The following is a 13992-nucleotide window of genomic DNA, read 5'->3' as shown; positions in this document are numbered from 1 at the left end:
GAATGAGACAACCACAACAGCAAAATTCCCAGTAATTTGCAAGCATGTAAAGGAAGCATAAGAACCCATTTGTGTCCTAACTCTTCACCCCATTTTCTGCATAACATTGAACACAGTTGTGGACTGGAGCTCAGGATTTGGTGGAGACAAATGGCGGGGGAGTGGGACAGGCAAGAGTGGAGGAGATGAGTCTATATACTTCATCTAGTGTTAGATTATGAAGAACTCTGTGAGTTAAAATACAATTTTGATTTCATTGATGACAAAAAAGTCACTTTGTCGAAGGTGCCAGTTAATGTCTAAAACAACAACAACAAAAAATAGGGACAAATTAAAAGTTCAGTGCAACAACCTATGTGCTTAAATAAGATAATGACAGTGGTAGTAGCAAGGAGACAGATACAACAACTAGTAAGAGAGATCAATTATATTAGTCGTTTTGGACAAAGGTTACTCCTTGTTTTCTGGTTTACCAACTGGAAGTGCCAATCATAGCATTGGAAGATGAGACTTTATGCAAAAAAAAAGCAATTCTCTTGAGGTCATTTTGACTCAAAGAGTTTATGTATATCCTGCAGGTGGAAATGATTTGCAGATGGTCTTACTAAATTAATAGATTCAATGTCTTTCTGCTGCCCTGAGCCTGAGCTGCCTAACCATAAAAGGCAGCAGAAGACTAGAGTTAACTATCAGACATCTGGGAATCAAGAACACTCTTCGATGCTGTGAATTAAGGTTCCATTTCTCTGTTCCTATTCATACTTGAGGTCCTATAGCTATTGGCTCCCTTGAATTTGAGCTCATCTTCCATTAAGAAGATAATTTTATTGACCTTATTTTATAAATATTGAGTTCCTTACATTTGGCAAAAATGATTACCATGACTTTGGGCTTGGGCAGAACTTACATCGTCAGATTTCACCTAGCTTCTTTTTTTTTTTTTTAAAGATTTTAACAGAGAGAGAGACAGCCAGCGAGAGAGGGAAAGCAAGCAGGAGGAGTGGGAGAGGAAAAAGGCTCCCAGCGGAGGAGCCCGATGTGGGGCTCCATTCCAGAACTGGGATCTAGGATCACGCCCTGAGCCAAAGGCAGACGCTTAACGACTGAGCCACCCAGGCACCCATCACCTAGCTTCTTAAGCAAAGGATAGAAGAATCTACTGCTTTTTCCCCTCAAAAAAAATCCACTTCATTCAAAATGTTCTATTATAAACTCTGAGGAGATTCTAGTTACACCAAGAGTTTACCCAGAAGAGCCAACATCTCACCCTATCCCTGTCTTGTGGACAAGAGGTGCAGATGAAGGTTTCCTGACCAAGCCTCCCGGCCATTTGATTGAACCAACCCCAGTCAGATGTGGACCCATTGACTGGTCAACTGCGACTAGAACGGGAAAGATGACATTGAACATGTGTGATGGTCAGGTGCTCCATCAATCTTACCAAAAGATGGGAGAGAAAGAAAAGAAGTTAGCATTATGAAATTGTATCCTCATTATTTTCTAAAGACTGTTAACATTTTTTAACCTCAGGAAACTGTTCAATTTGAGAAATATTTGTAGGACACCTACCATGTTGTAGGAATTGCATGCAGCTTCTGCTCTGTGCTAAACCCTCTGGAAAACCATAGTGATACAAATATCAATAAAAGCCAACTCTCAGCAAAAGCTTATAGGTAGGAATAAAAACAGGGGAATGGGGAAGGCCAGAGATAGCTATCATGACCCTTTTCTATTTTCATTTTTTTCAAATTTGAGATCGTAGGAATCTACAGTTTAAGGAAAGACAACACAGGTTAGAAGAAAAAAACAATAGACCTACCCACTGTGCTTTGAGAAATAAATATATAGATGATCAGGAATATCCAAGATAGAAAAGTGCTCTGGGAATGAGGAGGAGAAGGAGAACATACATTGTTAGACATTAATGATTATCCTTGGTTCTTTATTTCACCTTTCTCCCTGAATTCCATATCACACATTGTGGTATTTCCCATTAGAGCTTCATCAACATTTCTCTTGGGATTAATTACTTTATAGTAAACTTTGCTTTTAAAATAGTGTGACACTGTGCTTTTGATACTGTATGAGTTACTATTTGAGTTTTGTTAGCCTGTTCTGAAAGCTGACCCTGATTTATATACTCCTTCTATGGGCAAATGTGTTCAGAATGCCAAACGTAGACCCTGTCTCAATTGGGGGAAGACTTGGAAAACTTCTGCAACTGGAAATCTGTCTATGTCTGGCATCATGGGATGATTCCCAGCTCTCATTGGCAGAGGCACCAATTTCTTCTCATTTCTTTCAGGTCTTGTCAGTGCTCTATAAGCTACCTTTCCATGTGGATGTATGCTCAAAGGAAAAGAAAAAAAAAAAGATTAAAACTGATGTTGTCCAGATATATACTAAGAAAAAAGGAACTCCCATTCCATGAGCAATCAATGTTAACGTATACACTATGGGGCAAATGGAGAGTGTTTAAAGCAGGTTGACTGGTGCCTGATTCATAGAGTCATTAAGTTCCTGGCTCCGAGGCTGCAGGTGATATATTTTTTTTTTCAATTCACAGTTTATTAAACTTTCTTATTTTTAAACCACTGTGGCATTTATTGCCTCGACTCTGATTCTGTCACTCTCCATACGGTGAACTGTAGGAATCTGTACATGAGTCTCTTTTCAATTGACTGTAACCTTCTGGAAGGCAGAGCTCAAACTTGGACTATGCTTCCTCACCTGTGAAGCCCAGTTCAGTGCCTGGCACATGTGCTCAGGAATTGAGTGCAGCATGAATGAATGTATTTGCCAGAAGCTACTACATTTCTGGGCTATTTCATTTAGTCTTCCAGCTATTTCAGGAGTAACTTCCAAATTCTACAACTATTACTAAAAATTTCATGCCTGATACAACTAACTAGTTGGTGAAAATAGCTATTACTGTGATCAATCAAGAGATGGGAAGCTCTTGTAGTTGGGAAGGCACAAATAAACCAGCTCTGTATTAGAAAAGACTCCACCTTATTATTGTTTTTTTAATGACCACAAACCGTGCCATAAAGAAATAAGTCTTTGAAAGACCAAAGGGAAAATAGACTTTCAAGGAAGAATGGGGGAGATATATTGAGGAGATGTAAAAAAGAGAATTAGAAAGCTGAGGAGCGGTTGGCTTGTTGTTTTGTTCTTTAAAAGCAAAATGAAGCTGAGATAGAGCTAAAAGCATTACCATTGGCTGCAGTTACTTGATAAGCAGACAGAGTTCAGAGGAAGCATTCAGAAATGGGGAGTAGAGATAGCATCCTTATTTTCAAATGGAGCCACTCCCTTCTGAGGACAAAAATCATAGCAGCAAAAAGAGGAAGAGGAGACTTTCCAGCTTTATGCCAGCCTCTGCAATATCATGAAATTGTATGTTGCATTGATTAAACATGTTAGTTTAATCTGTGACAACATGCACAAGATGTTTGCTTCAAATATGACCACCAATTGCGTCATAAAACCTGCGTACCCATATATAGTACCCACTAAATGATGCAGAATCAGTCTTTACCAATGGTTTAATGCAACGAGACATAAATGTTTATAAGGTTGTATAATTTTACTCACTCAATACCAGTTATTCTTGACCAGTGAAGAAACCTTCCTGCTCAAGGGAGATCAGCATTCCAGAGGAAATATGGCAGTGAGGTGGTGTCAAATAACATAGTCAATATTTTGCTATGACTTCATATTTAGAAAATAAATATTTGTTGTTTGATAGTACAAATTGTAGAAATTGTGTCCCTCAAAATCTTCTTGACTGGAGAAAAAAGGGATAAGAATAGTTGAGAAGCACTTGGGGTCCTGGATGGCTCAGTTGGTTAAGTGACCTACTTGTGATTTCATTTTATGATCTCAGGGTCATGGATGGAGCCCTGTGTTGGGGGGTCTGCTTGAGATTCTCTCCCTCCGTTCCTGCCCTATGCAAATAAATAAAATCTTCAAACAACAACAAAAGAATAATTGAGAAGCACTGAAACAGGCTGTGAGTTTCTTGCAAGCAGAAGGCATATCTCCTGGTTATTTTTATCTCTCTTCCCTATTCTCCTTCTTATGGTTTCTGCACAGTAAGCTCTCTGTAGTTGTGATTTATTAAATGTGGGTTCCCCTTGCTTCATTCCCAGGCTCTAGGCAAGACACTGAGGACACAAAGGTAACTAATGCTCAGCCTCTGGCCTCATGACATTCACACTGTAGTGAAGAAGACGGTTAAACATACAGACTGTTGAAACAAAGTAGCAAGGTGTCATCACAGGGAGTTGTGGAGGGTATAAGAAAACTCAACCCGTGTTTGAGTTAAACAGAAACATAAAAAAACTGATAAAATGCCCTTAGAGGTTATTCAGCAGGACAATTACTTGTGCAAATATATATTGGTTAAGACCATCTATCCTCAGAGATTATCTCACAAAGAAATTAAGTTTATGTGGTTTCCTTGTCTCTTTCACTGGAAACAAGCATTTTGTTCCCAATCCACACATTGAGCTTCTGTGGAATTTATTGCTGGAAATTTGGCAAAATAATTTATGAGTAAGGTGTTTTCAAGTGTTTAATTGGAAGTATCTTCCCTTCTGCCTTCATTACATAGAATATAGGGGCATTATTCAGAACTCTCAAAGAAAAATATTTCTAAATCAAATTATTTTTAATGCAGTGTGTGTGTGCCTGTGCCTGTGTGTTTCTGGTGGCTTTTTTCCACATGAATAAATATCTCAATTGAGATGTAGAAAACCAATTAGGCCTCCGTTTCTCTCTGCTTTGCAACTCAGTACAGACTTCTCAGCATGGGGCTGAGAGCCACAGTGTGTGTGTGTGTGCTGAGGAACCTCCTCACAATAGGGAGACCAAGGCATCCATTTCACTTCCTGTCCCCAGCAGAGCTGCCAACCATCCCAGGAGTCAGTGAACTGCTTTCTGTTGAAAAAACAGTAGTGTTTCATCAGAAAGTGATTTCCAAGAATGAGTCTTTTTTTTTTTTTTTTTTTGCTTTCTTTGATTATTTAAGCTCACTGATTAAACAGGGCAGCAGGGTATGGGGCTCTCTGTCCTGTATTCAGACTGCTTCACTTTTATGAACTGAGGGGCTGTGTGCAAATTACTTAGCTTCTCTGAAATGTAATCCCCTCCTCTGTGACATGTTAGTTAGCCATAATATACCTCCAGCTTAAGGTGCAGTGACCTGTGGTCTTTGAGCAAGTACTGTCAGCAATCTGTACAGACCAATAGCTCTAAGATGAAGATAATGATAGTACTTATTTGAAAGGAAATGGCAATTGAATGTGTTAATGTATCCAAATTGCTCAGAGGAGTACCTAGTATATCACAGGCATCGGATAAAGTGTTTTGTTTTTCTTTAATGTTAAACTATTGCATTTATTAAATTTCTTGAATTACAAGTATGGGCCATACACTTTACATTGGTTATCTTCCTTTAGTTTTATTTTCACAATGACCTAACAAAGTATTATCATTCATTTTACAGATGTCAAAACTGAGACTGAAGCTCAGTGAAAGCCAGTTACATAGTATCACTCTGTAAGTGGCTGAAACAGAATTTACATGGAGTTAATTGCCGTCTAACTGAGGTTTTGCTATGTTTTTTGAACACCACTGGAATAATTCCAGAAAATTCCATTTCCAGTAGTAGAAAATAAATAAAACTCTTAACCATTGCAGAGAAATCATTCCTTTACATTAAACAAGTCTGATCACGTACTTCTTTCACTTAAACATGATACAGCCAATGGAAGACATATGCACGAGTCAGCACTTTGACCAAGTCCTAAGACTAAGCCCAAGTGGGTGCCTCATAGCCAACGGGAGCATTCCTTATCCAAGAGAGCTGTTGGCTTGAGTATGTTCCCAGAATAATTCACATTCTTTAAAGATCCTGGTCCATCTTTTATGTTTAAAAATGATCTTTATTTGTGCAGAAACGCTTATGTGTACGAGTGAGAAAATGTGAGTGTTTTCATGTGGTGCCATTTGAAAACAGGACCTTAAGGCTAAGCCATGATGGTTGCATTTAGTGAGTAATGAATAATGAATGAGGAGGAAAACTTTGAAAGGAAAAAAATCTGTGAATTCATACAGCCCCAATTACATTAAATAGAATAAGTCTGTCTCAATTTAAGTAAACTCATCATACAGAATTTAATACTTATCAAGTTGACAAAGTAATAATAAAAAAGATAAAAGCTATCATATATTGACCTCCTTCTATTAGTCACCTCCCACATATCTCACAGATCCCCTACAACAATCATATGGGACAGATAATTTATTTTGCAGACATCAAATTAGAAAATTCACTAAGTGACTAAACAAAGCCATAGAGCAAGTAATAGTAACAAAGGCTACCACTTTTGCGCTCTTATCACGTGTCATGTACTGTTTTAAGTGGGTGGGTTTTAGGCATTATTCATCATCAATTTATTAAATAAATATTCATGGCATGTCTTTATGTACCAGAACTTTCCTAAACCCTAGGGATACAGCAAGATGCAAAACATGAAGTCCTTCTAGAGTTCATGTTCTAGTGGTGAGACCGTAAACAAATGACTACATCATGACATTATAGTATAAAAAGGCTATGTAAAGTAGTATATCAGGAAAGTGCAACGGGGAGGGCTGGCAAGTTGGGACTCAAAATTGGATGGAGGAGATTCCTGTGAAAGTGAGGAGAATGTTCATTCATTTTAGTAGTTCATTCATTTATGCCTAGATGACACACAGCCAGGTTGCTCTTATGTAAATCTTGTTGACACGCATCACTACAGCAGAGACCTAAAAGAGGAACTGGGGTCCAGAGTAGGAGAGGAGGTGCACAATGTCTTCACAGACACTCAGTGGGCTTACACAGAACCAGGCCGCTATGCTGCTTTCACTATTCACTGCTACAGCATAGTTGTTGAGAACACATGTTTTAGGGGTAGCCTTCCTTTGTTTGAATATTGTCTTTAGAGGGCTCCCCTTAGGTAAGCTATTTAAACTTGCTGTAAGTTTCCTTAAGTTATAAGTTGAAGAACATGATACTGTCTCATAAGTTTCTTGTGAGGTTTAGTGATTCCCTGATCACACTCCCTACCACCCTTCTTCAAAGTTGTCTCCATTTACACTGTGCAGTCCCTATAAGCCCATCTGATTCTGTAAGTTACAACTCCATTCTGCTGGTTTGCGCTTTAGATAGTCTTTATCTTTCACTCTTTTTTTTTAATCCTTCTCAAAGTCCTTTAATTAACTTATTAATTAAGTTTTTTCTTTTTTGTCTGTTTTCACTCCCTCCAAATTTAATTATGGCTTTTTTTAGTCACCTTTTCCATGTATTTATTCAAGTATCATCTTCTCATTGAGGCCCTTAAGGACTTTGCCTAAAGTGAGTGTCTTTTGAGATGGTTCTGTCCTTCTGAAGATTCTCCTCCACCATCCCTTATCATCACCAGGCTGATTAGTAAGGTCAAGCCTCAGCACAGTGCAAATTGGGACATATAGCCCAATATCCAGAAAGACATTGATCAAAAAGACAAAACTAAAACAAAACCAAAAATAAACCATCAAGACCTACATAATGAGATACTAGCAGGAATCTGGGAGGGTGAGTCGAAATGGATCCTGAGGGGTTGGAGCAAGAGGTAGAGTGAGGAACTGGACTATAAATGTGGATAGGAAAGAACGTATTGACATAAGAGTAGTGAACTCGACCTGTGTTAGCAGTCTGGCAAGGTCAGCTAAAATTAGCCTCAAAGCGCTGTGGGCATAGCTCCTTGAAGCTTTTAATAATGATGGTTAGCAGTAAATGGCATAGAGATGGGAGGACGGCAGTGCCAGAGTATTGAGGTAAGGGCCAGAAGGTTTAGGGAAGTGGGAATATTTAATAAATTTCATATGTAAAATCACGACTTGACCATTTATTCTATGTAGGCCAATCAGGCACTTTAGCTAAAATAAAGACGTATGTACTGGAGAGGAGACCTGAGCTGGCTCTCCTCTGCAGGCTGGAGCTGACAGCAGGAGATCCCACCATGGAGTTGGGCTCCCCAGTAACACTGTAGGTGATGAGCAGACAGTAGCAATGAGAGAACCCTATACTGGCAGAGGCCAGGTAAAGACATGTAATCATAAGAGACAAGATGGAATTACCAAAATGTACAGACAGGGTAAAGTGACAATGAGAATGTTTTATCCGCTGGGACCTGTGGTGATGGCCAAGAGATTACGGCATGCAGTGAGTCCTAGGTCAACATCCTGTTGAGAGGAAGCTGCTTCCCAGAAGGCACATGATAGCCCTCATGGAAGACTGAGGCCCTCAATAGATGACAGGCCCAGGAGTTATCCACGGAAGTAGAGACCAGAAGGAAGGATTTTTCAATGCCACGACAAGCATTTAAATACTTGTATTTAAATACTACACAAATTCTTTCTGAAAGAAACCTGTGGTTATATAGCTGACCAAAATTGTACTAGAGAAAAAAGGATGCCAAGATTTTTTTTTTTTTTTAATAAGAATTGTTGCTATAGGTTCTGGTACATCATTGGTACTGGAGAACAAACTGCCATCAGGATCCTCCAGCTGGTAAGAGCCCTATTGAGGCCACTTACAAATGGAATTTTAGGCCAAGTCAACTTCCAATGGATTCAGTATCTCTTTAGACCCTCCCCGTTATCATTTCCCTATTCTCCACATGTATAATTGGGGAAATATATTTAGTATCTGGCAGAACCTCATTTTGGTTCCAAGATAATATAGAATAAGAGCCATGATTATAGTAAAGGATCAAGTCCCTGAAATGGCCCTTTGTGACACCCTCCTCCCTCAGCAATGGTAGTAAATCAGTAGTAATAATATATGCTATAGGAATTGTGGAGATTAAAGCCACCATTAAAGATTTAAAGCTTTAAGGGATGCTGCAGTAGTGCTGTCCATTATGTTCACATTCAATTAGTTTGTATGGCTTCTGCAAACAAAGATCACTCTTGGAAAATGACAGTGGTCTACCATAAACTTAGCCAAATGATAGCCACAATTGCAGCTGCATGTATGTGATATTTCTACTCAAACATATTAACACAGCCTCCGGTACTTAGTATGTGGCTATTAATCTAGTGAACAGACTCTCTTCAAAACACATCAGTGAGGAGGGGCTGAAGAAGCTTACCCGCCAGGTTTATTGAGATATAATGATGAACGACACTGTGTCAAGGTTTCAGATGCACAATGTGAAGATCTGATACATGTATATATCGCTGAAAGTTTGCCACATAAGGATAATTAACACATACTTCACCTCACATGATTACCATCTCTTTGTTTTGTTATGGTGAGCACATCAAAGCTCTGCTCTCATAGCAACTTTTGAGTATAAAATACAGCTTTGTTACCTAGAGTGGTCATGCTGTACCTTAAATCCCTGGAATTTAAATTCATCTTGTAACTGAAAGTTTATATTCTTTGACCAACATCTCCCCATTTTCCTACCCCTCAACTTTTGACAACCAGTATTATATGCTCTGTTTCTGAGTTCAATGTTTTTATATCCCACATGTAAGTGAAAATATGCAGTATTTGTCTTTCTTTGTCTGACTTATTTCATTTAGCATAATGCCTTGAAGGTCCAGGCATTTGTCACAGATGGCAGAATTCCCTTCTTCTTATGGCTGAATAATATTCCATTGTGTTTATATAGAAGATTTTCTTTACCCATTCATTCATTGATAGACGCTGCTATTGTTTCCATGTCTTAGTTACTGTGAATAATGGGACAACAAACATGGGAGTGTAGATATTTCTTTGATATTATGATTTCATTTTCTTTGGATATATACCTATAAGCAAAATTGCCAGATTGTATGGCAGTTCTATTTTCAGTTCTCGAGGAACCTATATACTGCTTTCCATTGTGGCTGTACTAATTGATATTCCCACACACAGAGCACCAGGGATCACTTTTCTTTACATCTTCAGCAATATTTGTTCTATCTTGTCTTTAATGATACTTATCCCAACACTGTGAGGTGATATTTTACTGTGGTTTTGATTTGTGTTTACCAGATGATTAGTGATGTCGAGCACTTTTTCCACAAATGTGTTGGCGATTTGTATGTTTTTTATGAGAAAATGTCTCTTTAATTCCTTGGCCCATTTTTAAATAAGATTGTGAATTTTGCTACTGAGTTGTGTAAGTTCCTTACATATTTTGGATATTAACCCATCATCAGATATTGCTTGTGACTATTTTCTCCATTCAGTAGGTTGCCTTTTCATTTTGTTGATTATTTATTCTATTGTAGAAAAGCTTTTTTAGTTTGATTAGTCCCACATGCTTACTTTTGCTTTCATTGCTTGTGTTTTGGTGTCATATCAAAAAAATCATTGTCAAGACCGATGTCAAGGAGCATTTTCCCTACGTTTTCTTCTAGGACTTTTATGATTTCATGTCTTATGTTTAGGCCATCATTCCATTTCAACTTAATTCTTGTGAATGGTGCAAGATAGGAAGTAGTTCCTCATAAATTTTCAGACTGTTTTTCCTATCTCTATAAAAAATGTTATTGGAGTTTTGATAGAGATTGTTAAATTATCTAAAGATAATTTTGGATAGTAAGGACATTTTAACAATATTAACTATCTCAATTCATGACACGTAATATATTTCCATTTGTTTCTGTCTCCATTAATTTCTTTCATCAGTGTCTTAAAGTTTTAAGTATATATATCTTTCACTCCTTGGTTAAATTTATTCTTAAGTATTTTATTATTTTGATGCCCATTGTAAAGATAATTGTTTTATTTTTTTTCAGATAGTTCTTTGCTATCATATAGAAATGCAACTAATTTTTGAATATTGATTTTATATTCAGTGACTTCATGGATTTTATTAACTCGGGTTTTGAGGGAGTCTTTTTTTTAAGATTTTATTTGTTTATTTATTTGAGAGAGAGAAAGAGAGAGCACGAATGATTTGGATGGGGAGCTGCAGAGGGAAAAGGAGACTCCCTGTTGAACAGGGAGCCCTATGCTGGGCTGGATCCCAGGATCCGGAGATGGTGATGCCAGGACCCTGAAATCGTGAGGTCATGAGATATTTAACTGACTGAGCCACCCAAGCACCACTGGGGAAGTCTTTAATAAGACTTTTAATATATAAGATCATGCAATCAGCAAAAGGAGATAATTTTACTACTTCCTCTTAGATTTTATGTCCTTTTGTTTCTTTTTCTTGCCTAATTGCTCTCCTTAGGAATTCCAGTTATTATGTTAAATAGGAGTAATAAAGAGTGGGTGCACTTGTCTTGTTTCCAAACTTAGAGAGAAAGCTTTTAAATTTTCATCATTAAGAGTGATGTTAATTGTACTTGTCATATATGACCTTCATTACATTGAGGTATATTTTCTATTGTACTCAGTTTGTTGTGAGTTAGTATCATGAAAGTTGTTGAGTTTTGTAAAATGCTATTTCTGCATCTATTGAGATGCATATTTGATTTTGCCTTCCATTCTATTAATGTGGTTTATCACGTTTATTGATTTGCTTATGTTGAAACATCCTTGAATCACAAGGATAAAGTCGACTTGATCATGGTGTATGTTATGATCCTTTCAAAGTGCTGTTGAATTCTGTTTCTATTACTTTGTTGAGAATTTTTGCATCTATGTGCATCAATGATATTGGGTTTTAGTTTCCTTTGTTGTCGTTGTTGTTGTTGTTGTTGTTGTTATATCCTTACCTGATTTTGGAATCAGGATAATGCTGACATCATAAAATGGGTTTAGGAGTGTCCCATTCTCTTCAATTTTTTGAAAAGGTTTGAGAAGAACTGGTATTAATTCTTACTTAAATGTTTGTAGGATCACCCATGAAATCATCTGGCCCTGGATTTTCCTTGTTGGGAGTTTTTTGATTACTGATTTAATTTTACTTGTTATTGGTTGGATTTTTATTTCTTCATGATTCAGACTTGGTAGGTTGTGTGTTTCTAAGAATTTAACCATTTCTTATAGGTTGTTCAATTTGTTGGTGTAAAATTTTTCATAGTTCTCTCTTACAGTCCTTTGTATTTTTGTGGTATCAGTTGTTATATCTTTTATTTATAATTTTATTTATTTGAATTATCTGTCTCTGCCTCTCTGTTTCTCTATCTTTTTGGGGGGGCATTAAGTAAATACTAACAGATATAGAGGAAGTAATAGACAATAATACTATAATAGTAGAAGATTTCAAGACTTCACCTGAAACAATGAATAGATCCTTTTTATTCCAATAAATGTTTTACTTGAACTATACTTTAGACCAATGCACCGAATAGACAGCTACAGAATATTCCACCTGACAGCAGTAGAATACATATTCTCAACAACATGTAGAATGTTATTCAGGATAGATCATAGGTTAGATCACAGAAAACATCTTAAAAATTTTAAAAATATCAAAATAGGGGAGCCTGGGTGGCTCAGTCGTTAAGCATCTGCCTTCGGCTCAGGGCGTGCTTCCAGCGTTCTGGGTTAGAGCCCTATGTCAGGCTCTTCTGCTGGGATCCTGCTTCTTCCTCTCCCACTCCCCCTGCTTGTGTTCCCTCTCTCGCTGGTTGTCTCTCTCTCTGTCAAATGAATAAATAAAATCTTTAAAAAAATAAAAATATCAAAATAATACCAAGTGTCTGTTTTGACCATAATGGTATGAAACTACAAATTAATAACAGGACGAAAACTAAAAATTCACAAGTATATGGAAATTAAACTACACACTTCCAAACAACCAATGGATCAAAGATGAAGTCAAAAGAGTAATAAAAAAATCTCAAAACACAAAAATGGAAACACAGCATTCTCAAACTTAGAGGATGCAGCATAAGCCATGCAGAGAGAATTTTATAGTGATAAATGTGTACATGAAGAAGAAGAAGGAGAAGAAGAAAAGAAGAAGAAAGAGGAGGAGGAGGAGGGGAAGGAAAAGGAGAAGAGAGCTTATAAACTACCTAACAGTACACCTCAAGGAACTAGGAAAAGGTGAAAAAACTAGTAAAAGGTAAAAAAGTCCAAAGTGAGGAGAAGGAAGGAGATAAAAAATATCAGAGCAGAAAGAAATGAAATAAAGAAGGGAAAAAAGTAGAAAAAAGCAAGAGGTGAAGAGTTACTTTTTTGAAAAGATAAATACAATTGACAAAAAGAAGCTTTAACTTATGTGGGGAGGACATCACCGTTAACTGTCCCTAGACATGGTTAAATCTACTCTCTTTCACAATAATGCCCTAAGGAATTTTGATCATTTCAACAATCTCTAGAACATCTTGCTAATCCACTATGCTAATGACTTGATGTTAATAAGATCTGATGATAGCAATTATTATTATTAATGTAGTTGTGGTAGTAATAGTAGCAGCAGCAGTAGTAATATCCTGACTGCTTATGTACTTGCATTGAGGAATAAACTGAGGAGATGCACTCCTGCTTGACTGCTGAAATGGAGTTAATCAGAGGTGGGTCAGACCAGTTACAAGAACTCAAAAGCCAATTGTCATATGAAATAGTTTAGGGAATGGTTCGAAGGCAGTCTTAGCACTTGACAATAAAGCAGAAGGCATGTTCTGAGCTGTGCTATCTTGGAGGAAGAATGCCAGTCGTACCGTGAAACTGTTCTTACACTTCGTTTGCTTTTTTAAAGACTTATTTACTTATTTATTTTAGGGGGGATGAGGGGCAGAGGGAGAAAGAGTCTTAAGGAGCCTCTATGCTCATTGCAGAGCCTGATGGGGGGCTCATTCTCACAACCCTGTGTTCATGCCCTGAGTGAAAACAAGAGTCTGATGCTTAATCAACAGCACCACCCAGGCGTCCCCCTTCTTACACTCTTGAATGCAACCAGTTTTGGTTGCTTCTTCTGCGGTGGTGCTCTGGAACTTCTCTTTTGGGCTCAGTGACTTCCATAAAGACACTCTCATTCATGGGTGATTGTCAAAATTGGTGAT

The sequence above is a fragment of the Ailuropoda melanoleuca genome, chromosome 2 (genome assembly GCF_002007445.2).
Source record: "Ailuropoda melanoleuca isolate Jingjing chromosome 2, ASM200744v2, whole genome shotgun sequence".
NCBI lineage: Eukaryota > Metazoa > Chordata > Mammalia > Carnivora > Ursidae > Ailuropoda > Ailuropoda melanoleuca.
The sequence above is the reverse complement of the archived record's forward strand: the minus strand, read 5'-3'. Positions refer to the sequence as shown.